Source organism: Ornithorhynchus anatinus, chromosome 7, assembly GCF_004115215.2.
Source record: "Ornithorhynchus anatinus isolate Pmale09 chromosome 7, mOrnAna1.pri.v4, whole genome shotgun sequence".
NCBI lineage: Eukaryota > Metazoa > Chordata > Mammalia > Monotremata > Ornithorhynchidae > Ornithorhynchus > Ornithorhynchus anatinus.
The window spans coordinates 23,011,287-23,034,424 of record NC_041734.1 but is presented as its reverse complement, the minus strand read 5'-3'; the positions used below and the strand labels follow the sequence as shown (position 1 = coordinate 23,034,424).

General features: G+C 45.3%; 1 non-coding gene across 1 annotated transcript; it reads right to left on the bottom strand.

The window, feature by feature from the left end:
• Positions 1 to 20,564: 20,564 nt before the first annotated feature.
• On the bottom strand, positions 20,565 to 20,702 carry LOC114813413. Its single transcript, XR_003761133.1, has one exon. It is a non-coding gene; the product is annotated as a small nucleolar RNA SNORA7 (small nucleolar RNA).
• Positions 20,703 to 23,138: the final 2,436 nt, after the last annotated feature.

Genomic DNA, 23,138 nt, shown 5'->3' with positions numbered 1-23,138 from the left:
GACCTCAGGAAATATTTCAAAGACAAGGGAGGCATGTGGGATATTGGAGGAGGTAAAAGGGACTTGCTGCACTTTGCTCCACTCGAGTGGGACCAGTAATCATTGTGCTACTGTTGGGAAGTTGCATGGCTCAGTGGAAAGAGCCCGGGCTTGGGAGTCAAAGGTCATGGGTTTGAATCCCAGCTCTGCCACTTGTCAGCTGTGGGACTGTGGGCAAGTCAATTAATTTCTCTGTGCCTCAGTTACCTCACCTGAAAAATGGCGATTAAGACTGTGAGCCTCACGTGGGACAATCTGATTACCCTGTATCTACCCCAGTGCTTAGAACAGTGCTCTACACATAGCAAGTGCTTAACAAATACCAACATTACTGAAGCAGCATGACTCAGTGGAAAGAGCATGGGCTTGGGAGTCAGAGGTCATGGGTTCAAATCCCAGCTCTGCCACTTGTCAGCTGAGGGACTGTGGACAAGTCACTTAACTGCTATGTGCCTCAGTTACCTCATCTGTAAAATGGGGATTAAGATTGTGAGCCTCACGTGGGACAATCTGATTACCCTGTATCTACCCCAGCGCTTAGAATAGTGCTCTGCACATAGTAAGTGCTTAACAAATACCAACATTACTGAAGCAGCATGACTCAGTGGAAAGAGCACGGACTTGGGAGTCAGACATCATGGATTCAAATCCCAGCTCTGCCACTTGTCAGCTGAGGGACTGTGGACAAATCACTTAACTGCTATGTGCCTCTGTAAAATGGGGATTTTACCTCATCTGTAAAATGGGGATTAAGATTGTGAGTCTCACGTGGGACAAACTGATTACCCTGTATCTACCCCAGTGCTTAGAACAGTGCTCTGCACATAGTAAGCGCTTAACAAATACCAACATTATACATTCATTCAATTGTATTTATTGAGCTCTTATTGTGTGCACAGCCTTGTACTAAGTGCTTGGGAAGTACAATTCAGCAACAGAGATAATCCCAAATAGAGACAAGCCCATGATGGGCTCCCAGTCTGGAAGGGGGGAGACAGTAAGCCACATCTTTCTGGACCACTTGGCATGATAGTGATGGGTGGTGATGCACTGTGTTGTACAGTGACTCTTGTGTGTTCTCTTTCAGGGACCCACACAGAGGGACATCGTCAAAGGAGGGTGGCTGTTCCCCCACTAGGCTGAAGGCTCCTTGAGAGTAGGGATTATGTCTACTTACTCTATTGTATTGTAGTGTCCCAAACATGTATTGTATTACACTGCACACAATAAGTGGTCAATAAGTACCCCTGATTGATTGTTGACAACATTGACTAGAATCCCCTTGGATATTTTTAACCATATAAGACAGGATAAGGCAGAAAGACTTTTGAATTCATACAACTGATTTCCTGAGTATGAACAGCAAAATGGAACCCAATGGATAATCAGTGATCTGAAAGTAATAGGTCCCTGATAAACTCTGAACAACAAAAGCTGAATTCATCAGGCTCCATGACAATTTGCCTGAGTCCAGGATCAATCTTGCTGAATCTAGGGCATCAGAACTAGAAGGACTGCCCTGGTCTAAATGATCCCACTGAAGCAGGGAAGAGTAGAAAGCCTTCAGCATGGAGCAGCTTCTCCTCAGAACTATCGGGATTTATCATTCTAGGCCTCAAAGCCAAGGGAATTCCTTAAATAATGAATCAAACTTTGAAGGTGACCTTAGAATGCATTCACCTTCAGAATTTGGGCTAGTGTAGTGGTAGCCTGATGTGGCTCCAAACAGAGAAGAAGGAGAAATAAGTGAATGAAAATGAGGAAGAGGAGAATGAAGAGAAGGAGTAGAAGAAAGTCCTAGGTGAATAGGACAAAGAGTTCAATTTTTCAATTTTTCCTTTTTTTTGTTTGAATAAAACAGGTAATTCTAATTTAGGGGGTTAAGTGGAAGTGTGTTCTGTGCTGAAGGCCATTTTTCTGGAAAGGTCTGAGCAAAGGCTCTCAGGCATAAGCTTCACAATCAGAGAATTGTTTCTCTCAAGCCTTCATAGTCTTCCCAGAGGCACTGCGAGTGTCTAGTGGATCTGTTACCTCTGAAACAGAAGTGTCCTGGCACAGTCATTAAAACACATGGTGGTTCCCTGACTGACATCAATGAGGAGAAAAATCACTAGGGATTGAGAAAGACTCAACCCACCAGCACCAGATAAGCTAATTCTCATGGGAAAATTTAGCACATGTGGGGAAATAGATGCTAAAGATTCTTTCCATTAACTAATCAATTGAATTTATTGAGCCCCCACTATGTGCAGAGTACTGTACTAAGCAGTGTGTCTCAATGGAAAGAGCCTGGGCTTGGGAGTCAGAGGTCATGGGTTCTAATCCCTTCTCCATCACTTGCCAGCTATGTGACTTTGGGTAAATCACTTAACTTCTCTGAGCCTCAGTTACCTCATCTGTAAAATGGGGATTAAAACTGTGAGCCCCACGTGGGACAACCTGATCATCTTGTATCCCCCCAGCACTTAGAACAGTGCTTTGCACATAGTAAGCACTTAACAAATACCATCATTGTTATTATTATTATTGTTATTATTATTATTAAGAGAGTATGGTAAAGCAGAGATGGTAGACCCAGTCTCTGCCCACATGAACTTACAGTTTAGAAGACGAGTTTATGAATGGCCCTTCTTGTAGCTCTCTCCAACCTGTGCTGCCTGGTCAAAAGAGCTAGAGGACTAGTGGTCAGTCAGGAGAAAAAGACCTTCTCCCACTGAGGGAGACTAGGCGGTCCAAAAAATGGCCAAAACCACAGAGAAGCCCACTTCTGGTTGCTGAGAAATGCTAATGGGAGGAACCCAGAGATGGGAATCTTAGCTGGAGATCCCTGAAAGTTAAGCAGAGAGATATTTGGAATGGGATACCTTGAAAACTAGACAAAGCTGGGGAAGAATAAAGACCATCTGCTTCCCACTTTTCTATTCTTGTCCAAATTAATCTTTTCTGTCTGTTCTTATGAAGAACTGTGCAAAGGAACAGCAGAACTGAAATAAGTAAATATTATTGCTATTAAGCAAGCTGCCCAAGCTGACACATTCCAAGGTCCCAGTTGGCCAAGTGTCACATACCAAGAGAATAGAATACATGCAATAAATCTTGCATCAGTATTGAGACAATCCTGTTAGGGTAAGGAACCAAATCTTCCCCCAAAATGTCCACAACCTTTATCTCTACAGGACATTCTTTTCATCTCTGCAGGGTATTCTCTTTCGGGTGACATTTGGGTCTAAGCATGCTGCTAATCTCAAGAATGCTCTAAGAGAATGACTACTAGATTGCAGTTTCACTTGCAGCAATACAAGGAAAATGTCAACAATACTATGACAGCATTTACAAAAAGTGATCAAAAGCAATAATATGAGATATAAAACAAACTTAGGACACATGTATGACTCTCTTGATAGCTCCTTCCCCTTCAAAGATGCCTACTTCTGCTCTAGCCTAAAAAAAAATCTGGATACCACTGCTCAATTCAGCTATAGCCCTATCCCCCTCCTCAGTCAGTCAAACAAGTTTATTTAGCACTTACTATGTGCAGAGCACTGAACTAAATGCTTGGGAGAGTACAGTATAACAGTATAAAAGAAACATTCCCTGTGCATAGAGAGCATACAGTCTAGAGGGGGAGACAGACTTTATATAAATAAATAAATTACAAATACATACATAAATGCTGTGGGGCTGGGAGGGGGATGAATAAAGGGAGCAAGTCAGGGTGACACAGAAGGGAGGAGGAGAAGAGGAAAGGAGGGCTTAGAGAGGAAAGGCCTATTGGAGGAGATGGGCCTTCAGTAAGACTTTGAAGCAGGAGAGGGTAATTGTCTGTCAGATATGAGGAAGGAGGGCATTCCAGGCCAGGGGCAAGAGGTGGGTGAGAGGTCAGCGGTGAGATAGGAGAGACTGAGGTACAGGAGAAGGTTAGCATTAGAGGAGCAAAGTGTACAAGTCGGGTTGTAGCAGTAGAGTAGGGAGGTGAGGTAGCAGAGCACAAGGTGATAGACTGCTTTAAGCCAAAGGTAAGGACTTTCTGTCTGATGTAGAAGTGGTTGGGCAACCACTGGAGGTTCTTGAGAAGTGGAGAAACATGGCTTGAATGTTTTTGTAGAAAAATGATCCAGGCAGCAGATTGAAATATATACTGGAGGGGGAGACAGGAGGCTGGAGATTAGCAGCATGGCCTTGTAGAAAGAGCCTCCTCCCTCCTTGCAAGTGCCACCCCCTCCACCTGCTCCTCGGACCCCATTCCCTCTCACCTTATTAAAACCATCGCCCCTGCCCTCCTACCTTCCTTAACTTCTATTTTTAACCACTCAATCTCCAATGGCTCCTTCCCCGCTGCCTTCAAACATGCCCACGTCTCCCCCATCCTAAAAAAACCCACTCTTGACCCCACTTCCCCCTCCAGTTATCGCCCTATCTCCCTACTACCCTTCCTTTCCAAAATCCTAGAACGAGTCGTCTACAATCGATGCTTAGAATTCCTTAACTCCCATTCTCTCCTAGACCCCCTCCAATCTGGCTTCTGTCCCCTCCACTCTACCGAGACTGCTCTCTCTAAGGTAACCCATGACCTCCTTCTTGCCAAATCCAATGGCTCCTACTCCATTCTGATCCTCCTTGACCTCTCTGCTGCCTTTGACACTGTCCATCATGCCCTCCTCCTCCATACCTTATCTTCCCTTGGCTTCACGGACTCCGTCCTCTCCTGGTTCTCCTCTTACCTCTCTGGCCGGTCATTCTCGGTCTCCTTCGCTGGCGCCTCCTCCCCCTTCCATCCTTTAACTGTTGGAGTTCCTCAAGGGTCCTCTTCTGTTCTCCATTTACACCCACTCCCTTGGTGAACTCATTCGCTCCCATGGCTTCGACTACCATCTCTACGCAGATGACACGCAGATCTACATCTCCGCCCCTGTCCTCTCCCCCTTCCTTCGGGCTCGCATCTCCTCCTGCCTCCAGGATGTCTCCACCTGGATGTCGGCCCGCCACCTAAAACTCAACATGAGCAAGACTGAGCTCCTCATCTTCCCTCCCAAACCCGGTCCTCTCCCAGACTTCCCAATCACCGTGGATGGCACGACCATCCTTCCCGTCTCTCAGGCCCGCAATCTCGGTGTCATCCTTGACTCGTCTCTCTCATTCACCCCACACATCCTATCCATTACCGAGACCTGCCGGTTTCACCTTTACAATATCGCCAAGATCCGCCCTTTCCTCTCCACCCAAACGGCTACCTTACTGCTACGGGCTCTCATTATATCCCGGCTAGAGTACTGTGTCAGCCTTCTCTCTGACCTCCCTTCCTCCTCTCTCGCCCCGCTCCAGTCTATTCTTCACTCCGCTGCCCGGCTCATCTTCCTGCAGAAACCATCTGGGCATGTCACTCCCCTTCTTAAACAACTCCAGTGGTTGCCTATCAACCTCCGCTCCAAACAAAAACTCCTCACTCTAGGCTTCAAGGCTCTCCATCACCTTGCCCCTTCCTACCTCTCCTCCCTTCTCTCTTTCTACCGCCCACCCCGCACGCTCCGCTCCTCTGCTGCCCACCTCCTCACCGTCCCTCGGTCTCGCCCATCCCGCCGTCGACCCCTGGGCCACGTCCTCCCGCGGTCCTGGAATGCCCTCCCTCCTCACCTCCGCCAAACTGATTCTCTTCCCCTCTTCAAAACCCTACTTAAAACTCACCTCCTCCAAGAGGCCTTCCCAGACTGAGCTCCTCTTCTCCCTCTACCACCCCCCTTCACCTCTCCGCAGCTAAACCCTCTTTTCCCCCTTTCCCTCTGCTCCTCCCCCTCTCCCTTCCCATCCCCTGAGCACTGTACTCGTCCGCTCAACTGTATATATTTCCATTACCCTATTTATTTTGTTAATGAAATGTACATCGCCTTGATTCTATTTAATTGCCATTGTTTTTACGAGATGCTCTTCCCCTTGACTCTATTTATTGCCATTGTTCTTGTCTGTCCATCTCTCCCGATTAGACTGTAAGCCCATCAAACGGCAGGGACTGTCTCTATCTGTTGGTGACTTGTTCATTCCAAGCACTTAGTACAGTGCTCTGCATATAGTAAGCGCTCAATAAACACTATTGAATGAATGAATGAATAATTCCTCCTTGGCCTTCCACTGACGGCTAGGCTGTCAATCTACCCCTGAAGCCAACCATCAGAGTCTGCTCCTCTTGGAGGGCACACTGGGAACCGCTATGCAGGGTTCACCACCACCACACAGCTGAGTTTCAACTCTTGAGCATTGGGCAGAGGCAAGATTCCAGGTTTGGATCCCCACCATACTCCAGAGTGCAGGGGTCCCCCCACTAAAGGGTTGAGTGCAGGGGAGAGACAGGGGAAAGAGGCACTCAGAGGGTCAGGATGAGCTCCCTCTATCTTTTGATGCCAGAATAATTTAAGGGGAGGGGGAGGGGGATGAACGGGGACTGAAACCGAGGCTCCGATCTCCGAGGGGAGGGGGCAGGGGACGCCCTCCCTGAAGCAGCAGCCTGAGCTTTCCACATGGTACCTACATCTGCTCTCACTCCTGCCCTCATCGCAGACCCAGTATACCTTTCTCAGCCTCCATCATACTCTCCAAGTACTCATATCCCAGCCCTTGCAGAAACCTAGCTGTTTCCCCTCCCCTTGTGGAGGCAATCCAGTCATATCCCATTGAAGATGGAACTTCCCACCCCTTCCCCTCCCACAAGCTTGGATGTCAGGGTTCCTCTTGGAAGTGTGACCAGCACAGCTCAGCCAGATAGCCATCACCTCACTCAACATTGGCAAGCTGGCATCCAGGCAGAAACTGTCAAAGTACCACCAACCAGCTCTTGCTACAATCCGGGATGGGGGAAGTGATGTTAGCAGTTTGACTCCTTCTCAACCTTTGCTGGGAAGCCTGCGGCTATGAATTTTGAGCCTCTGAGTTAGGTGGAGCCTGAAACTCTGCTCTTCCAGCACAGAACCGGCTTGCACTCATTGTATATTTAATTGCCTTAGTCTTTAATGGTTTTTTTGCATTTTCACTGTTTCATCCTTTGTGTCACCAACCTCCTCTGCTCCCTTTATTCTTTGCTAATGAGTCCCTTGGGGGCTAAGAACTGTGTCTAATTCTCACATACATAGCTTTTCCCTGTATGTATTGAGTGAATACAGAGGGCATTTAATAAAGCATATTACTATTAATACTAATATAGTCTTTGGGAACCTGAAGAGGCAGTATTAATAATAATCCCATGACTTAGAGTCCTTTCACACAATGATTGCATCTTACCCTCACATCATTTCTGTCACATAAGGAGAAGCAGGTCTTAGTACCCCTTGTTTATAGATATGAGGCAAGTGCGGTTGTGACTTGTGTGTGGTCACACGACAAACCAACAGCGCAGCTGGGATTAGAACCCAAGTTCCTCGTCCCCCTGCCCCCCAGATCATAAGGTCCTTGAGACCAGGAATTGCATCCACCCACATTTCTGCATTATGGTAAAGTGCTCTGCGCACAGAAAGCATTCAATAAATCCACTGATTACACCATATTACTCTATGACCTCTGAAAGAGGAGCTGAAGAATTTCAGTGAGGTGAAGAATTAGCTGTGTTAAAATGTTTAAGCTCCAGGACACTAAATTATGAGTATTTGAAGGATCTGAGCATTTGCTGGGTTGATACTCTGTGGAAGAATCGTTTATATGTATCTATTTTGATGATCTAGTTTTCCAGGGTGAGTATATTGTGAGTGTTGCAGCTGCTATTATGCATGTAGGAACTCCAAGAACATACACAGTTCATCTTTGACTATCAATTGTCAACAGGAACTAAAACTATTCTGGAGGCATACATACGAGGGAACACAAAATGATTAAAAAGTGCTTCAAAGTCAGTACAGCACACTGGATCAACTCTAAGCCTGAAGAAAACTGAGATTTTGAAGCAGCCAGTGATGGGAAATTCTAGACGCAGTCAAAATAACATCAGCTACAAGGAATTTAATGGTATCCCTGGATTTTACTCCTTGGACAGTACAGATTGGCCAAGAGGAAGAAAACCTGATTTTAAAAAGCCAAAATCTTTGGGAAATTGATGGACAGCATTTGGTCACATTAAGCTGCATATCAAGCTGAAGATATACAAATAGGTGGTGGTGTCCACTGTCTAATGACTGTGAGATCCCATCAATCAACCAAACTCTAAATCAATGATATTCACTCAGTACATAAGCTTGTTATGGGCAGGGAATCTGTCTGGTATATTGTACTCTTCCAAGTGCTTAGTACAGTGTTCTGAACACAGCAAGTGCTCAATAAATATGATTAACTGACTGACTGCAGACCACTATACTGGGTACATGGGAGAGTACAATAATGTTGGTGTATACTAATACTCCCCAGGGGACTTTAGAGTAGAAAACTCATTCCAGTCAAACACCCTAATTTCCCCTCTCTCCTGGGAAGTCCAGCATATGTCCTAGGGGTCCAGGTGCTGAGCAAGTATTGCCTAAAAATAATAATAATAATAATGATAATTGTGGTGTTTGTTAATCAGTTACTCTGTGCCAGGCATTGTACTAAGCATTGAGGTGAATACAAGCAAATCGGGTTGGACACAGTCACTGTCCCACAGGGGCTCATAACCTCAATCCCTATTTTACTGCTGAGGCCCAGTGAAGTGAAGTGACTCGTCCAAGGTCATACAGCAAACACGTGGCAGAGCGGGGATTAGCACTCATGAACCTCTGACTCCCAGGATCTATCCACTATGCCATGCTTGCTACAAAACTGGCCTTTTATAACTTTTGCCCATTTACCCAAATGCTCCCCCAGACCATAGCATGGGCACAAATTCTCCATGTCCTTCCACTGATTGCTGGGCTGTCAGTTTCCTCAGCCAATCAGTGGTCATCACTCGCAGCGTCCGCTCCCCCAGACCATCGCATGGGCACAAATTCTCCATGTCCTTCCACTGATTGCTGGGCTGTCAGTTTCCTCAGCCAATCAGTGGTCATCACTCGCAGTGTCCACTCCTCCTGCTGGAGTGCAAAGGAACCCACCATCCTGGTATCCCCACTTCCTCGCAGCCAGGTTCTGTGGCTAAAGGTGAGGTGCCACCACACTCCTGAGGGGACAGGGGCAGAGCTCGGGTCTCCACCAACACAGGACTGGGTGCTGGGAAGCAGGATGGGGAGGAGGTACCCAAGGCAGGGTTGGCCGAGCTCACTGTTTCGCTCCACTCCAGAGTGTGTGGGGACCGGGGAGAAAAGGGTGAACGGGGGCTGAAACCAGGCTCTTTTCTCTGAGGAGAGGGGGCAGGAGATGCCAGTCCCACAATAGCTCAGGCATAGCGTATGCAGTCTTACCGCTCCCACCCTGGTCCAAGACCTTAGACCACCCTTGCCCCACCTCTGCCATGGCAGCCTATCTCAGCATGATGCACGCTCCTGACCTCATTCCTGGTGCTGTCCACCAATCCTGCTCACCTGCATCCCAGGAACACTGAAACTCCCCATCCCTTTCCCTCAGCCACCATGGGCATGATTCTGGAGGGTATCTTGGGCTCTCTCTGGCAGGACTACCAGCACAGCTCAGGTAGACAGCCCCCCAATCCCCTCAATTTCAGGGAGGGTATCACCCAAGCAGAAATTATCTCTCTGAGGCTCAGTATAGAAATGACCCTGCCCTCAAGGAAAATTTCAATTTAGGGGAGACAGACATTAAAATACATTATAGGTGTATAAGGGTAAACACAGAAGGGCTGGATGGTGGGTTTAGGGTGAGTAAGGACTCAAGTGCAAAGGCGATGCCAAGAGGAGGGACGATAGGATAGGGAGAAGAGAGGTTAGTACAGTTTAGTGGCCCTCCTTTGCCGCCCTGCCTTCGGGAATCCAAAGGTATCTCTCGGCAGAGACAGAGAATTCTCCTAAAGTGAACCCTTCTTGGTTCCCCTTCAGTTGCATCCACTCCAACTCAACCTGAGAGCATCCTCTTCTAGGAAGAAGGGTTTGGGATGGCTGCAAGGGCAGAGAAGGGGTTGAGCCCTTCCTGGGGTGGAGGCTTCTGGCTAGGGAAGATCACAAGACTTTCAGGGGGCTGTGGCTGCGACTGACAGTATTTAAATCTCACACGTATTTTTCCCAGCATTTAGCTCACGCTTTGCACACAGCTGGGGCTTAATAAGTACAATTATTACTCCTGAAAACATATGACTCTGTGCTGTAGGAAAGGTACTTTAGAGGGTAAGATTTCTGGTGTAAATAATAGGAAAAACCAAATCTTATTAGAACCACCTAGCTCTACCCTGAACAGTTCCTACAACAAATTTACAACTTCCCCCTCTTATACAATTGACCTCTTAATTCCTTGGGAACCCCTTAATGAATTCTATCAGCAGCTGGGCAACTTCTTTTGTCAGTACTCAGTTTCTGTATTCTGCAACCTGCCGGCTAAGAAGCAGAGTAGAAAAAGTTCGGTCCTGAGAGTCAGAGGGACTGGAGTCTAATACTGGCTCTGCCACTTTGCTGCTGGGTGACCTTGGGCAAGTCACTTGACTTATCTGGGCCTCACTTTACTCAACTGCAATATGGGATTAAGACTTGAGCCCTGTGTGGGACAGGGGCTGTGACCAACCTATCTTGTATCCATCTCAGTACTTAGTAGAGTGTTTGGCACATGTAAGCACTTAACTAGTGTCGTAAAGAAGAAAAAGAGGATCAGATCTGCTACTTAAGTGCTAAGTCTTGAAGCTATTAATTTTCTGCTTCTCTTATGTAACCTTTTCTTTTGCTCCTAAGCTTTTTTTCATATTCCCAACTCCTCTTCTGATTGATCCTTCCTGAATCCAAGTTAAGTTTACCTATCTTCATGAGGCAGCTTTTTTTTACAACCACTTTGTTCTTGGGAGAGGAAGCTGAGGAACCCAAAAAGAACAAGTTATTCTCCTGCCTAGTTATGTTCCAGGCAAGCTGGCTCCACCTCTTTCTCTGAGTTTTCTGAATAATTAATTCTAGCAACCCCATGGTTGATGGGTACTTTCAGATTTCTTTGTCCTCCCTGTCACTCTGTAATCAAGCATTTCACCAGTCAGTAGAAGGATCCCAGAAACGGATCATGGAAGGGAATTATGTAGATCTCTACTGGCCTCTCAGGAACCATCTTCAACCTCAAATGTCAAGAAGAATCGCGAACAATGAGGTCTTGGGAAGAGGTTTCCCAGCATGGTTGTAATGCTTATAGCAAAACAACTTTGCTGGGCTGAGCCCTAAGAGCAGTGAAAAAGGCAGGATCAGACAGTAATGTTCCCTGCCCACAACAAATTTACAGCTAGAGAAGGGGAGACAGACATCAGTGCAAATAAATAAAATTACAGATATGTACACAGTGTGGTGGGGTTCGGAGAGGGAAAGAGCAATGGGAGCAAGTCAGAGTGATGCAGAAGGGAGTGGGAGATGAGGAAAAGTAGGATTTAAACTGGGAAGGTCTCTTGGAGGAGATGCTCCTTCATAAGTCTTCCAAGTGGAGGGAGAGTCATTGTCTTTCAGATTAGAGGATGAAGGGCACTTTCAGGCCAGAGGCAGGATGCGGGCTAGGGGTTGGCGTGAGGCAGGCGAGATTGAGGCACAGTGAAAATGTTAACGCTAGAAGAGAAAAGTGTGCGGGCTGGGAAGTAGCAGGAGAGAAGTGAGGTGAGTAGGAGCCGCCAAGATGACAGAGTTTTTGTTTGTAATGGAGGTGGATGGACAACCACTAGAGTTTTTTTGAGGAGGGGGTGACATTCCTGAACGTTTTTGTTGAAAAAATGATCTGGGCAGCAGAGTGAAGTATGGACTGGAGTGGGGAGAGACAGGAGGCTGGGTGGTCAGCAGGGAGGTTTGATGCAGTAATCCAGGTAGGATAGGATGAGTGATTGTATTAACATAGTAGCCGTTACTCTCCATGGTACAGAATACAGTTTTTCTTCTGAACACACAGCAGGGAGGGATTTTTCTGCAAGGAGCCCTTCACTTCCCACTAGGCCATGTGGGCCTACAGAGTTGGATGGAACTCTTTGTCCCCAAAACCCTCTTCCCATGCCTCGGGTGGAAGGCAGGGGTATCTCTGAATTTTTGACCACTCTCCCAGGTGATGGTCTATTTTGGAGAGAAGGCCAACTTCTAGGCTGTCCTTCAAACGTCCATCACTTCAAACGTAATATGTCTAAAATGGAACTTCCCTGTCCTCCCCCTTTCCCATCTCTGTAGACAGCACCACCATTCGTCCTGTCTCACAAGCCTGGAACCTTGGCATCATCCTTGACTCCTCTCTCTCTCTCATTCAACCCACATACTCAAGTCAACACTAAATCCTCTCAATTTCACCTTCGCAAAGTCACCAAAATCACACCTTTTCCTCTCCATCCAAACTGCTACAGCATTAATCCAATTACTTATCCTATTCTGTTTGATTACTGTCAGCCGCCTTGCTGACCTCCCTGCTTCCTATCTCTCCCCCACGTCAGTGTATACTTCACTCTGCTGCCCAGATCATTTTTCTACAAAAACGTTCAGGTCATGTTTCCCCACTCCTCAAGAGCCTCCAGTGGTTGTCCGTTCACACTCCACATCAAAGAAAAACTCCTCACTTTGCCCTCTCCTACCTCACCTCGCTACTCTCCTACCGCAAACCAGCCCACACACTTTGTTCCTCTAATGCTAACCTTCTCACTGTACCTCGATCTAGTCTATCTCATCATCATACATCCTGCTTCTGGCCTGGAAACACCTTCCTCCTGATACCTAACAGACAATTACTTTCCCCCCACTTCAGTCTTATTGAAGGCAAATCTCCTCCAGTAGGCCTTCCCTAAACTAAGCCCTCCTTTCCTCTTCTCCACTTCTTCTGTGTCACTCTGACTTGCTTCCCTTTATTAATCTCCCCTCCCAGCCCCACAGCACTTGTGTACTACTTGTAATTTATTTGTTTATCTTTAACGTTCTGTCTTCCCCTCTAGACTGTTGGCTTGCTTTGGGCAGAGAATCTGTCTATCGTTGTATTTTACTCTCCCCAGTGAGAGTGCTCCACACACAGTAAGTGCTGAAAAAATATGATAGAAAGAATGAATGGATTATGGTCATTATTATGCAAGAAACTATGTTTTCTTGGGCACTCCCATCAAGCACATGGAGGAAGAGTAGCATGCAAGAAAGAGCAGTCAGGCAATCAGCTCTTAATGCCCACCAATCTGGGACAGCTATAGCTATCTGTTCTGGAAGATTATCAATGCTGAAGGATACAGATTAAAGGTACACCATTGCTAAAGTTCAAATGATTGGTTCCCGGCATAGGGAAGCAGCGTGGCTCAGTGGAAAGAGCACAGGCTTGGGAGTCAGGGGTCATGGGTTTGAATCCAGACTCTGCCACTTGTCAGCTATGTGACTGTGGGCAAGTTACTAACTTCTCTGTGCATCATTACTCTCATCTGTAAAATGGGGATGAAGACTGTGAGCCTCACGTGGGACAATCTGATTACCCTGTATCTACCCCAGTGCTTAGAACAGTGCTCTGCATGTAGTAAGCACTTAACAAATACCAACATTATGAGAAGGCAGCGTGGCTCAGTGGACTTGGACTTGGGAGTCAGAGGTCATGGGTTTGAATCCCAGAATCTGCCACTTGTCAGCTGTGTGACTGTGGGCAAGTCACTTCACTTCTCTGGGTCTCATTACCTCATCTGTAAAATGGGGATTAAGACTGTGAGTCTCACGAGGGGCAACTGATTATGAGGGGCAACCTGATTATCCTGTATCTACCCCAGCACTTATAACAGTACTCTGCACATAGTAAGCGCTTAACAAATACCAACATTATTATCCCTGGTTGAACTTCACCAGCTGAAAGGTTGGTTTCATGGCACACTCATGGGCCATGTCCTCTGAATCATTTAATCTGTGAGTTTGTGGGGATGCTTATTCCTCCATTTGAGTGCAGAGAATAGATCTAGAGCTTGCTGTCCATGGGAGTGACTGAATTCCCCAAGGGATTGCACGTAGACCTTTATAGAATATACAAAAGAAGGGTTCATTTTTATTAACAATCTGAAATTACATAATAGAACAAATCTGATACATCGTTCCCTCCAGACACCAATTCCTCTCCTTAAGGCCTCGCCCCAGACAGAGAGGAGGAAAAGGAGGAAAAGGGAAAACCGAGGTGGTCCAGCATGCCTTCTTGGAAGGGAATATGCAGAACATTCTCCTCCACTGGCTCTGCCACTACTGCCTAGAAAATGAACAGAAAAGAGGAGGAGGAGGAGGGAAAACTGAGGTTTAGAGGGTGGGGTGGGTTCACTTGAATGTCATAAGATGCCTCTTTCCCGGTTTCACATTCTGCCTAAGCCAGAAAATAAGGGAGTTCAAAGGATTTTAAACAATGGTTGAGGCAGTGAGGCTCTGCAGCATAATTTTGGATTTATCTTGGAGAACTTGGAGAACTTGGAGAACTTGGAGAACAGCATTTGCTGTTCATAAAGACATTATTTCTTCCTGGAATCAACTATATACAACCCTAGAATCTAGGTTTTCTCCTGCAGGTGTCCAAAAGACCCTCCCTCTTCTACACACATGCCCCCCAAAACACACAACACAACCTATCCACCATCCACATGACAAAAATGTAACACTCCCCCTCCCCTACACCCAAATCATATTTCTTTTCTGTATCTATTTTATGGAAATGTACACCCATCTGCTTCAAAAATGTGTCATCGGAATGAGTTAGTGAATTGCATAATGTTTGGGGATGTGAGGAGGCTGAGGATATGCTAATATAAAAGAATAATCAGAGATTTTTTATTAAATTGGGGCAAATTCATGGATTCAGATCCTCTTTAATCTCATCTAATTCCTCACCTTCTGTTAGTCCAGAGTCATTTCACCTGAATTGTTACTCATTTTCACTACCAATGCCTGAATCTCAAGCTCTCATTTTTCTGACTTTTTGCCATATTAAAGGATAAATGAATGCTTTAAGGGATAAATGTTAAATAATCACTCATTTTTGTGAGAATAAAATTATAATCTCTAAACCATTTCAAATAATTGGGAATGGCTAAAGAATAGATTAGGATTTTGATTTGTGTTCAGGAAGCATCCCAAATAATGGAAGAAATATGAATTCCATGTATATAGGATTTAGCATGGGATTTTTATCTGTATAAACCTGGCTTTGGGCTCTATGAGCTGCATGAGAAAAATAATAGAGGATAGATGTAACCATTTTTTATCTTATCTCTAGGTTATTTGCAAATTATTTCTATTTGATTAAATATCAAGATCCCAGTTCCCCCTAAAATGGGGAAGTGAGCTAATTTAGCATGTCAGTACATGTACACATGTAAATGAGAGAGAATATGTTCGTGAGAAGCAGCGTGGCTCAGTGGAAAGAACACGGGCTTTTGGAGTCAGAGTCATGGGTTCGAATCCCGGCTCTGCCACTTGTCAGCTGTGTGACTTTGGGCAAGTCGCTTAACTTCTCTGTGCCTTCAGTTATCTCATCTGTAAAATGGGATTAAGACTGTGAGCCCCACGTGGGACAACCTGATTCCCTTGTGGCTACCCCAGCACTTAGAACAGTGCTCTGCACATAGTAAGTGCTTAACAAATACCAACATTATTATTATCAGGTGTGTGAGGTGTGGATTAGTCTGTGGCTCTGAAACTTACGTGTTTCATTTTAAACACTTCCCTGTACAATCACAGGGACTGGGCTTAAGAAACCCAGGTTTAAGTCCCAATTCCCCGGTTGGCCTACTTTGGACAAGGTCATTTAATTTCTCTAAGCCTCAGTTTTCCTCATCTGTAAAACGGATCCAAAATGGATTGGTGAATATTTTGTAGGACCAAATTGTATCTGATCTCATAATCATCTTTTATTTAGCATTCATAATCATTCCCATCAGTTAGTGTTTTTTATTGAGTGCTGACTGTGTGCTAAGCACTGTTCTAAGAAAACATTTACCTTGTTGGTTTTAGTTTATCCTAGCATATAGAGGCAGAGGAATAGACTAGGCTAGATTGGAAGTTCATCAAGTACCAGTAAAACATATCTCTCTACCTACATATAATATACAAGAGAAGGGTCCATTTTATTAATATTCTGGATATATAATAGAGTCACTCTGAACACATCAAATTGTAATAAACTTCTACTGTTAATTTCCAAATCTTAATCAAACAGGGTGAGTTGGCTCAAGGATATTTATTTCCACTTCTTCAGAAAAAATGACTCACCCAAAACTTAAGCCCATTTTAAAACTGGAATATAGCTCTATTATCTGTGACAGTTTACAGTGGTTAATGATTTATCTCTAGAGGCACGCAGTGATTGCTTAATCGGATGTCATAATGATTATTACATTACTATGAAATTCACCAGTTGATGAAGCATTCGTTCATTCACTCATATGTATTGAGCACTTCCTATGTGCAAAGCTCTGTACTAAACACTCGGGAGAGTACAATATAACAATAAATAGACCCAATCCCTGCCCACAACAAACTTACAGTAATAAAGAGCATGTGCATGCCTAGGGCATAGATTGACTTTACAATTTTTTGATCTGAGCAAAATCTGGGGTGAGTTTGCAAAGCAGCTTGATATGTGTTTTAAGCAGTTGGCCATCAAACACTCTCTCAGTGAGAGGGAATTGTGCTCTATACAAGGGTGGTTGCCCGTAATGCCCTCAATTTGAACTTTATCAAAATCAAATAGCAGTCGCACTACTAGTATTTACTGGAGTGCTCTATGGATGCTGCCTTCTCAGCCCCAGAGTCAGTCAGGAGCCAACCCAGAGGCAGCTATGATTCCAGAGAATCTGTCCTAGGCCACCAACCTTCCAAGAGTGCCCTGCACAGCATAAATCCTGGCAGAATGGGGAGGATTTGACAGTTCGAGCAGGCTAGCTCTGGGCAGGGCCAGGGGAAGGAGGGCAAGCAGGGGTAGGTTAGATTTGAGGGGTTTTGGGGTTTTTTCAGGGTTTTAGGGAAGCAGCATGGCCCCTGGGAATCAGATGACCTGGGTTTAATTCCAGCTCTGCCACTTATCTGCTGCATATTCTTGGGCAAGTCACTAAACTTCTCTGTGCCTCAATTCCCTCATCAGCAAAATAGAGATTCAGCACCTCTTCTCCTTTCCTTCTTTCTCTTTGAACCCCATATAAGACTTAATTATCATCAGCATTAGTGATATTATTGAACACTTACTATGTGTCAAGCACTGGTAATAAGCACTTAGGAGAGTACAATGTGACAAAATTGACACACTCCATGCCCCACAATGAGCCAGTACAGTGCTTTGCACATAGTAAGTGCTTAACATGTAGAATTATTTTACTCAAATCAGCATCCCCCAAGTAATAATTATGGAATTTAGGAAGGAACACCTACAAACTCGCACATTCACCAACATATGTGCATATTTTGGGCTGCTGGGATCCTATAGTTTTAGAAAAGACCATAAACCTTGGGCAGTAAATTGCCGAGTAAGTCATCAGGCTCAGTGGTGTTTCTGTCAGAGGCACCAAGATACTTGGAGAAATACTGATGGTGTCCCCTTTATTCATTCATTCATTCAATAGTATTTATTGAGCGCTTACTATGTGCAGAGCACTGTACTAAGCGCTTGGGATGAACAAGTCGGCAACAGATAGAGACAGTCCCTGCCGTGTGACGGGCTTACAGTCTAATCGGGGGAGACGGACAGACAAGAACAATGGCACTAAACAGCGTCAAGGGGAAGAACATCTCATAAAAACAATGGCAACTAAATAGAATCAAGGTGATGTACAATTCATTAACAAATAAATAGGGTAACGAAAATATATACAGTTGAGCGGACGGGTACAGTGCTGTGGGGATGGGAAGGGAGAGGTGGAGGAGCAGAGGGAAAAGGGGAAAATGAGGCTTTAGCTGCGGAGAGGTAAAGGGGGGATGGCAGAGGGAGTAGAGGGGGAAGAGGAGCTCAGTCTGGGAAGGCCTTTAGGCATCCACCCTCATCATTAGATTTCTGCCAGGTTACATTCCTTACTTTTTCTCTATCCTACCCTCAACTAACCCAGTTTGACTCCTTGTCCATGAGGCCAAATAGTTTTGACCCTACTGATACATAAGTTCATTGTGAACTGGGAACCTATCTATCAACTCTGTTTTATCGGACCCTCCCAAGCACCTAGTATAGTGTTCTGCATGTAATTAGCACTCAAAAAATAACACTGATGGAAATCACCCTGCACAGCTTGTTGTTACTTGGTTCCACTCACATACTGTGTTTCCTGCCACTGGAGCCCATCTCTGCAGCATCTCGTAACATAGGTGGGAAAACATAGAGAAGTCACTGCATGTTCCTTTCTCCCTGAGCATTTATGAAACTGTTAGACAAACCTGGTCCTATCGCTGTTCCTTGGAAGAGCCCACTCTTCACATTTCTTGGTAGCTCTGTGAGCTACACTGACTCACCCACAGATTCCTGTATCACTCCCCAGAGTGGGAAGCATCTACCAGAAATGAAATCCATGGGCTTCATGTCCAGACTGAGCATGCATCTCTTGTCCATCCTTGGAAGTGCAAGTCCAGGCCCAGAACCACAATTCTCTTTTCCAGGAAACAACCGCTCCTCAATCTCGGTTGCCTGTTCTGCCACCTGTGGTGGTCCAAATTACCTCCAGCCTGCTGTAGCTCACTCCCAAACTGGGTGATGCCTGGCTCTATGCTTAGCAGAAGAACCCTTGAAACTGGGCTCTCGATGGGGTAGAGGGAAAACTTCTCTCTCCCACCCCCACATTAACCTCTACCATGGATCACTCTGTCAGTACTTCCACTTCTTTCCATAGACTATCTCTGCAGGACCAGCACTGAGGCCCCCATCATCCAGCTTCATGGTTCCAAGATCTTCCCTGATGGCAAAGGATTGTGTTACTCAGCATATCACTACCTTTTCCTAATCCCCCCTCCCACAAGATCTTCCCTGATGGCAAAGGGATTGTGTTACTCAGAGTATCACTACCTTTTCCTAATCCCTCCTTCCCCCTCCCCCCAGCCCTAATAATGGTAGTTGTTAGGTGTTTACTATGTGACAAACACTGTGGTAAATGCTGGTGTAGACGCCGCCCCACCCCACCGGCCGCCAGAGCCCTTTGCCCAAAACCTGCAGGACAAATTCTTCCGTGGGCATAGATCAGTTTGGGACTACCTTTCATGCTTGTTCTCCATCAGACAGCTTAAACTGGCAGCATCTAATTCCATCCTATTGTCTGTGGACATGCTCAGATGGCTGGGATGAAAAACTGCCTTAATTCTGCCAAGGGAAGCAAAACCCAGAGGAAAAAAAGAACTACCTTGAAGAGAAGAGCTGCATAATGAAATTAATACTTTTTCCCCCAATTCTAAACTGAAAATTAGATCATCAGCCTGATGCTTGTTTGTTCTTTTCCTGTAAAACATTTTCTCTCGGCCAAAGGTCCCAGTAGGAATGGGAACATTTCCAGGTAGCTGGACCACTGAGATTTATTTTCACCATTACAATATTTTCAATGTGGTTAAAATTCTGCCAGAGAAACACAAAGGCCAACATTCAAAAGTGTTCTCTAGCATTTACTGGGTATTCTTTTCTCTCTGAGGGCTGATGGAAAGAGGTACCTCTTTGGAATGAGGAGACCTATTTTCTATTCCCAGTGCTGCCATGGACTTGCCATACCAACTTCGGACAACTTAGTTACTTATTGTGTTTATTAAGTCCTTAGGAGGTGCTGGGGGAGATAAAAGCATATCAGATTAAACCCCAATCCCTGTCCTGCTTGGGGTTTATAATCTAGGTGGAGGTCAAAAGGTAGAGTCAATGGTAACAATGGATTCCAAACAACTCTCAGTCACTCAGTAGTATTTACTCCCTTCTGTACCACTCTTGCATTTGGATTTGTGCCTTTTATTCACCCCAACCTCAGACTACAACACTTATGTACATTTCCCTAATTTATTTTCATGTCTGTCTCCCCCTCTTGACTGTAAACTCCTTATGTTGGTATTTTTTTTTTTGTTAAGCGCTTACTATGTGCCGAGCACTGTTCTAAGCGCTGGGGTAGACATAGGGGAATCAGGTTGTCCCACGTGGGGCTCACAGTCTTAATCCCCATTTTACAGATGAGGGAACTGAGGCACAGAGAAGTTAAGTGACTTGCCCACAGTCACACAGCTGACAAGTGGCAGAGCTGGGATTCGAACTCATGAGCCCTGACTCCAAAGCCCGTGCTCTTTCCACTGAGCCACGCTTATGGACAGGGAATGTGACTTGTCTTGTCTTATGCTGTCGAGTCGTTTCCAACCCACAGAGAATACTTGGACAAATTTTTCCTGGAACAGCCCACCTCCATCTGCATTTGTTTTAGTTGTGTATCCATAGAGTTTTCTTGGTAAAAACATGGAAGCGGTTTACCACTGCCTCCTTCCGTGCCATAAACTTAAGTCTCCACCCTCGACTCTCTCCCATGCCGCTGCTGCCCAGCATGGTGAGTTTTGACTTGTAGTAGATTGCCTTCCATTCGCTAGCCACTGCCCAAGCTAGGAATGGAATGGGTAGGCCTCTGCTTGACTCTCCCTTCCTTAGCCAATACTAGTAGAGTACTGGAATCTCTCCAGGTGCGATCCTGAGAGGGTGGAATGTGACTACCAACTCTGTTATATTGTATTCTCCCAAGCACTTATAGTGCTCTGCACATAATGAGTGATTAATAAATAAAGTTGGTTGATTGATTGATTTACTAAGCACTGAGTAAGCATTTGGGAGAGTACAAGAATTAGTAGACCTAATACCTGCCCTCAAGAGGTTTGCAGATCTGTCAGGAGACATGCCACTAAATTAAATTACATAGATTATAAAGAGATTTGCAGCTGTGCTTAAATGATGCTCAAGTTCTGGAACAACAGTTGGTGGGGAAATAAGCTGGGGAGATGAAAGATTGATTAGGGATGACCTCCTGGAGGAGATGTGATTTCAGAAGGGCTTTAATGATGGAAAAAGCCATGGTCTGCTGGATTTGAAGGGTGAAGGGGAGAGACTCACAGGCAGAAGGGAGAACGTGGACATGATGTTGTCAGTGAGAGAGAGACAAGAGCCACAGTGAGTGGGTTGGCTTGATTGGAAAGAACTGGGTGAGATGGGATGCAATGGGAAATGTTGTAGGGAGAGAGCATTAAAGCTCAGGTCAGGAGAATCTGTTCGGTGCTGAGGGGCATAGGCATGTGTTAGAGATTTTTTGAGGAGTAAGGAGACTTGAGCAGAGGTACTTTCAAAGCACAGTCAGTTAATCGGTCCCTCCATTCAGAGAGGAAATACAATCATAACTCAAGTCTTTTCTTCTCCTGACTAAATTATCCTAATTCCTTTAATGGGGTAAATGGTACCGAAATTACAAGGATTTTGATTAGATGCAAAGGTTAGTGGTGTGGGCTAGGTCACTGGAACGAATGTAGGTGATGGAGAGGGGAGAGATAGGGGCGTTGGATGGGCCTTACTTAGTGATGAGCTTGAATGTCTAGGAGGATGACCAGCATCTGGTTTCTTCAGGTGTTCTGGGCACTGGTTGGATAAAAATTCTGGGCTGGATAAACCAAGGATCTAAACCAGGGAAACAATGTTCAGGGCCCTGTGTTTGTCACAGAAAAACACCTTTCTTTTTTTTATCTGCATTCTGTTTCATTTTCTCTGATCAATGTTCCATTTCACCAAATTCCTTCTAAGTTTGCTTGATCTCCTCTTACTTGTGGGCATATGTCCTCCACTCTTGAGCCTGCTCTCCGATTATTGCATCAGCCTGATAATTGCATCAGCCTCCTCTCTGATCTCCCATCCTCCTGTCTCTCCCTGCTTCAGTCTATACTTCACCCCACTGCCCGGATTATCTTTCTACAGAAATGCTCTGGACATGTCACCTCCCACCTCAAAAACCTCCAGGGGTTGCCTATCAACCTTTGTATCCAGCAAAAACTCCTCATATTGGCTTCAAAGCTCTCCATCTACGACCTTGCCCTCTCCTACCTCTTCTCCCTTCTCTCCTTCTAGAGCCCACCCCATACACTCCGCTCCTCTGCTGCTAACCTCTTCACTGTGCCTCATTCTTGCCTGCCCCACCGTCAACCCCTGGCCCATGTCCTACCACTAACCTGGAATGCCCTCCCTCCTCAAATCCGCCAAACTAATTCTCTTCCCTTCTTCAAAGCCCTACTGAGACCTCACCTCCTCCAGGAGGTCTTCCCAGACTGAGCCCTGCTTTTCCCTCTGCCCTTCATCCCCTCCCCATTGCCCCTAATCCCTCCCTCTGCTCTACCCCCTTCCCCTTCCCACAGCACTTACATATATTTGTATATATTATTTATTACTCTCTTTTATCAATGATGTGTATATATCTGTGATTCTATTTATCTTGATGCCTGTCTACTTCTTTTGTTTTCCTGTCTCCCCCTTTTAGACTGTGAGCCCGTTGTTGGGCAGGGATTGTCTCTGTTGCCAAATTGTACTTCCAAGCGCTCTGCACATGATAAGCCCCCAATAAATATGATTGAATGAATAAATGAATGAAAGGCAATGAATGAAAACATTAAACAGCATATCTGCAGTCCTTGCAGAGTACTCTCAGTGTTGGGGAACAGCATCAGCTGTGGCTCCCCTGAGATGACCCAAATCCTGCTTCAAATTTATCCTGAAATCCTACTTCTTCCAGGAAGGCTTCCCTGATTTCTTTCCATCCACTCAGTTTAGTTCATAAAACACTTATGCCCGTATCTAGCTTCACCCCTGACTTATTACTTCATTTATTTATTTCTTCACCTTCTCATGTTTTGTTCTGTTTTTTTTTTTACTACAAGTTGGTTCTTTGTTTTTCCTCCCACTGCATAATGTATAAAGATTTTTACTCTTGGCCACCTCTCCCCCATTAAATTGTAAACTCCTTAAGGGATAAGACCATGTCCTTATCTCCACTGAACTTTCCCAAAACTTAGTTTAGCGCTGTGCGCAGTAGTTCCTCATTTAATGCTACTGATCGACTGACTCATTGACTCATGGGTACAACCCTCCAGCTGTTTTCAAAGTCC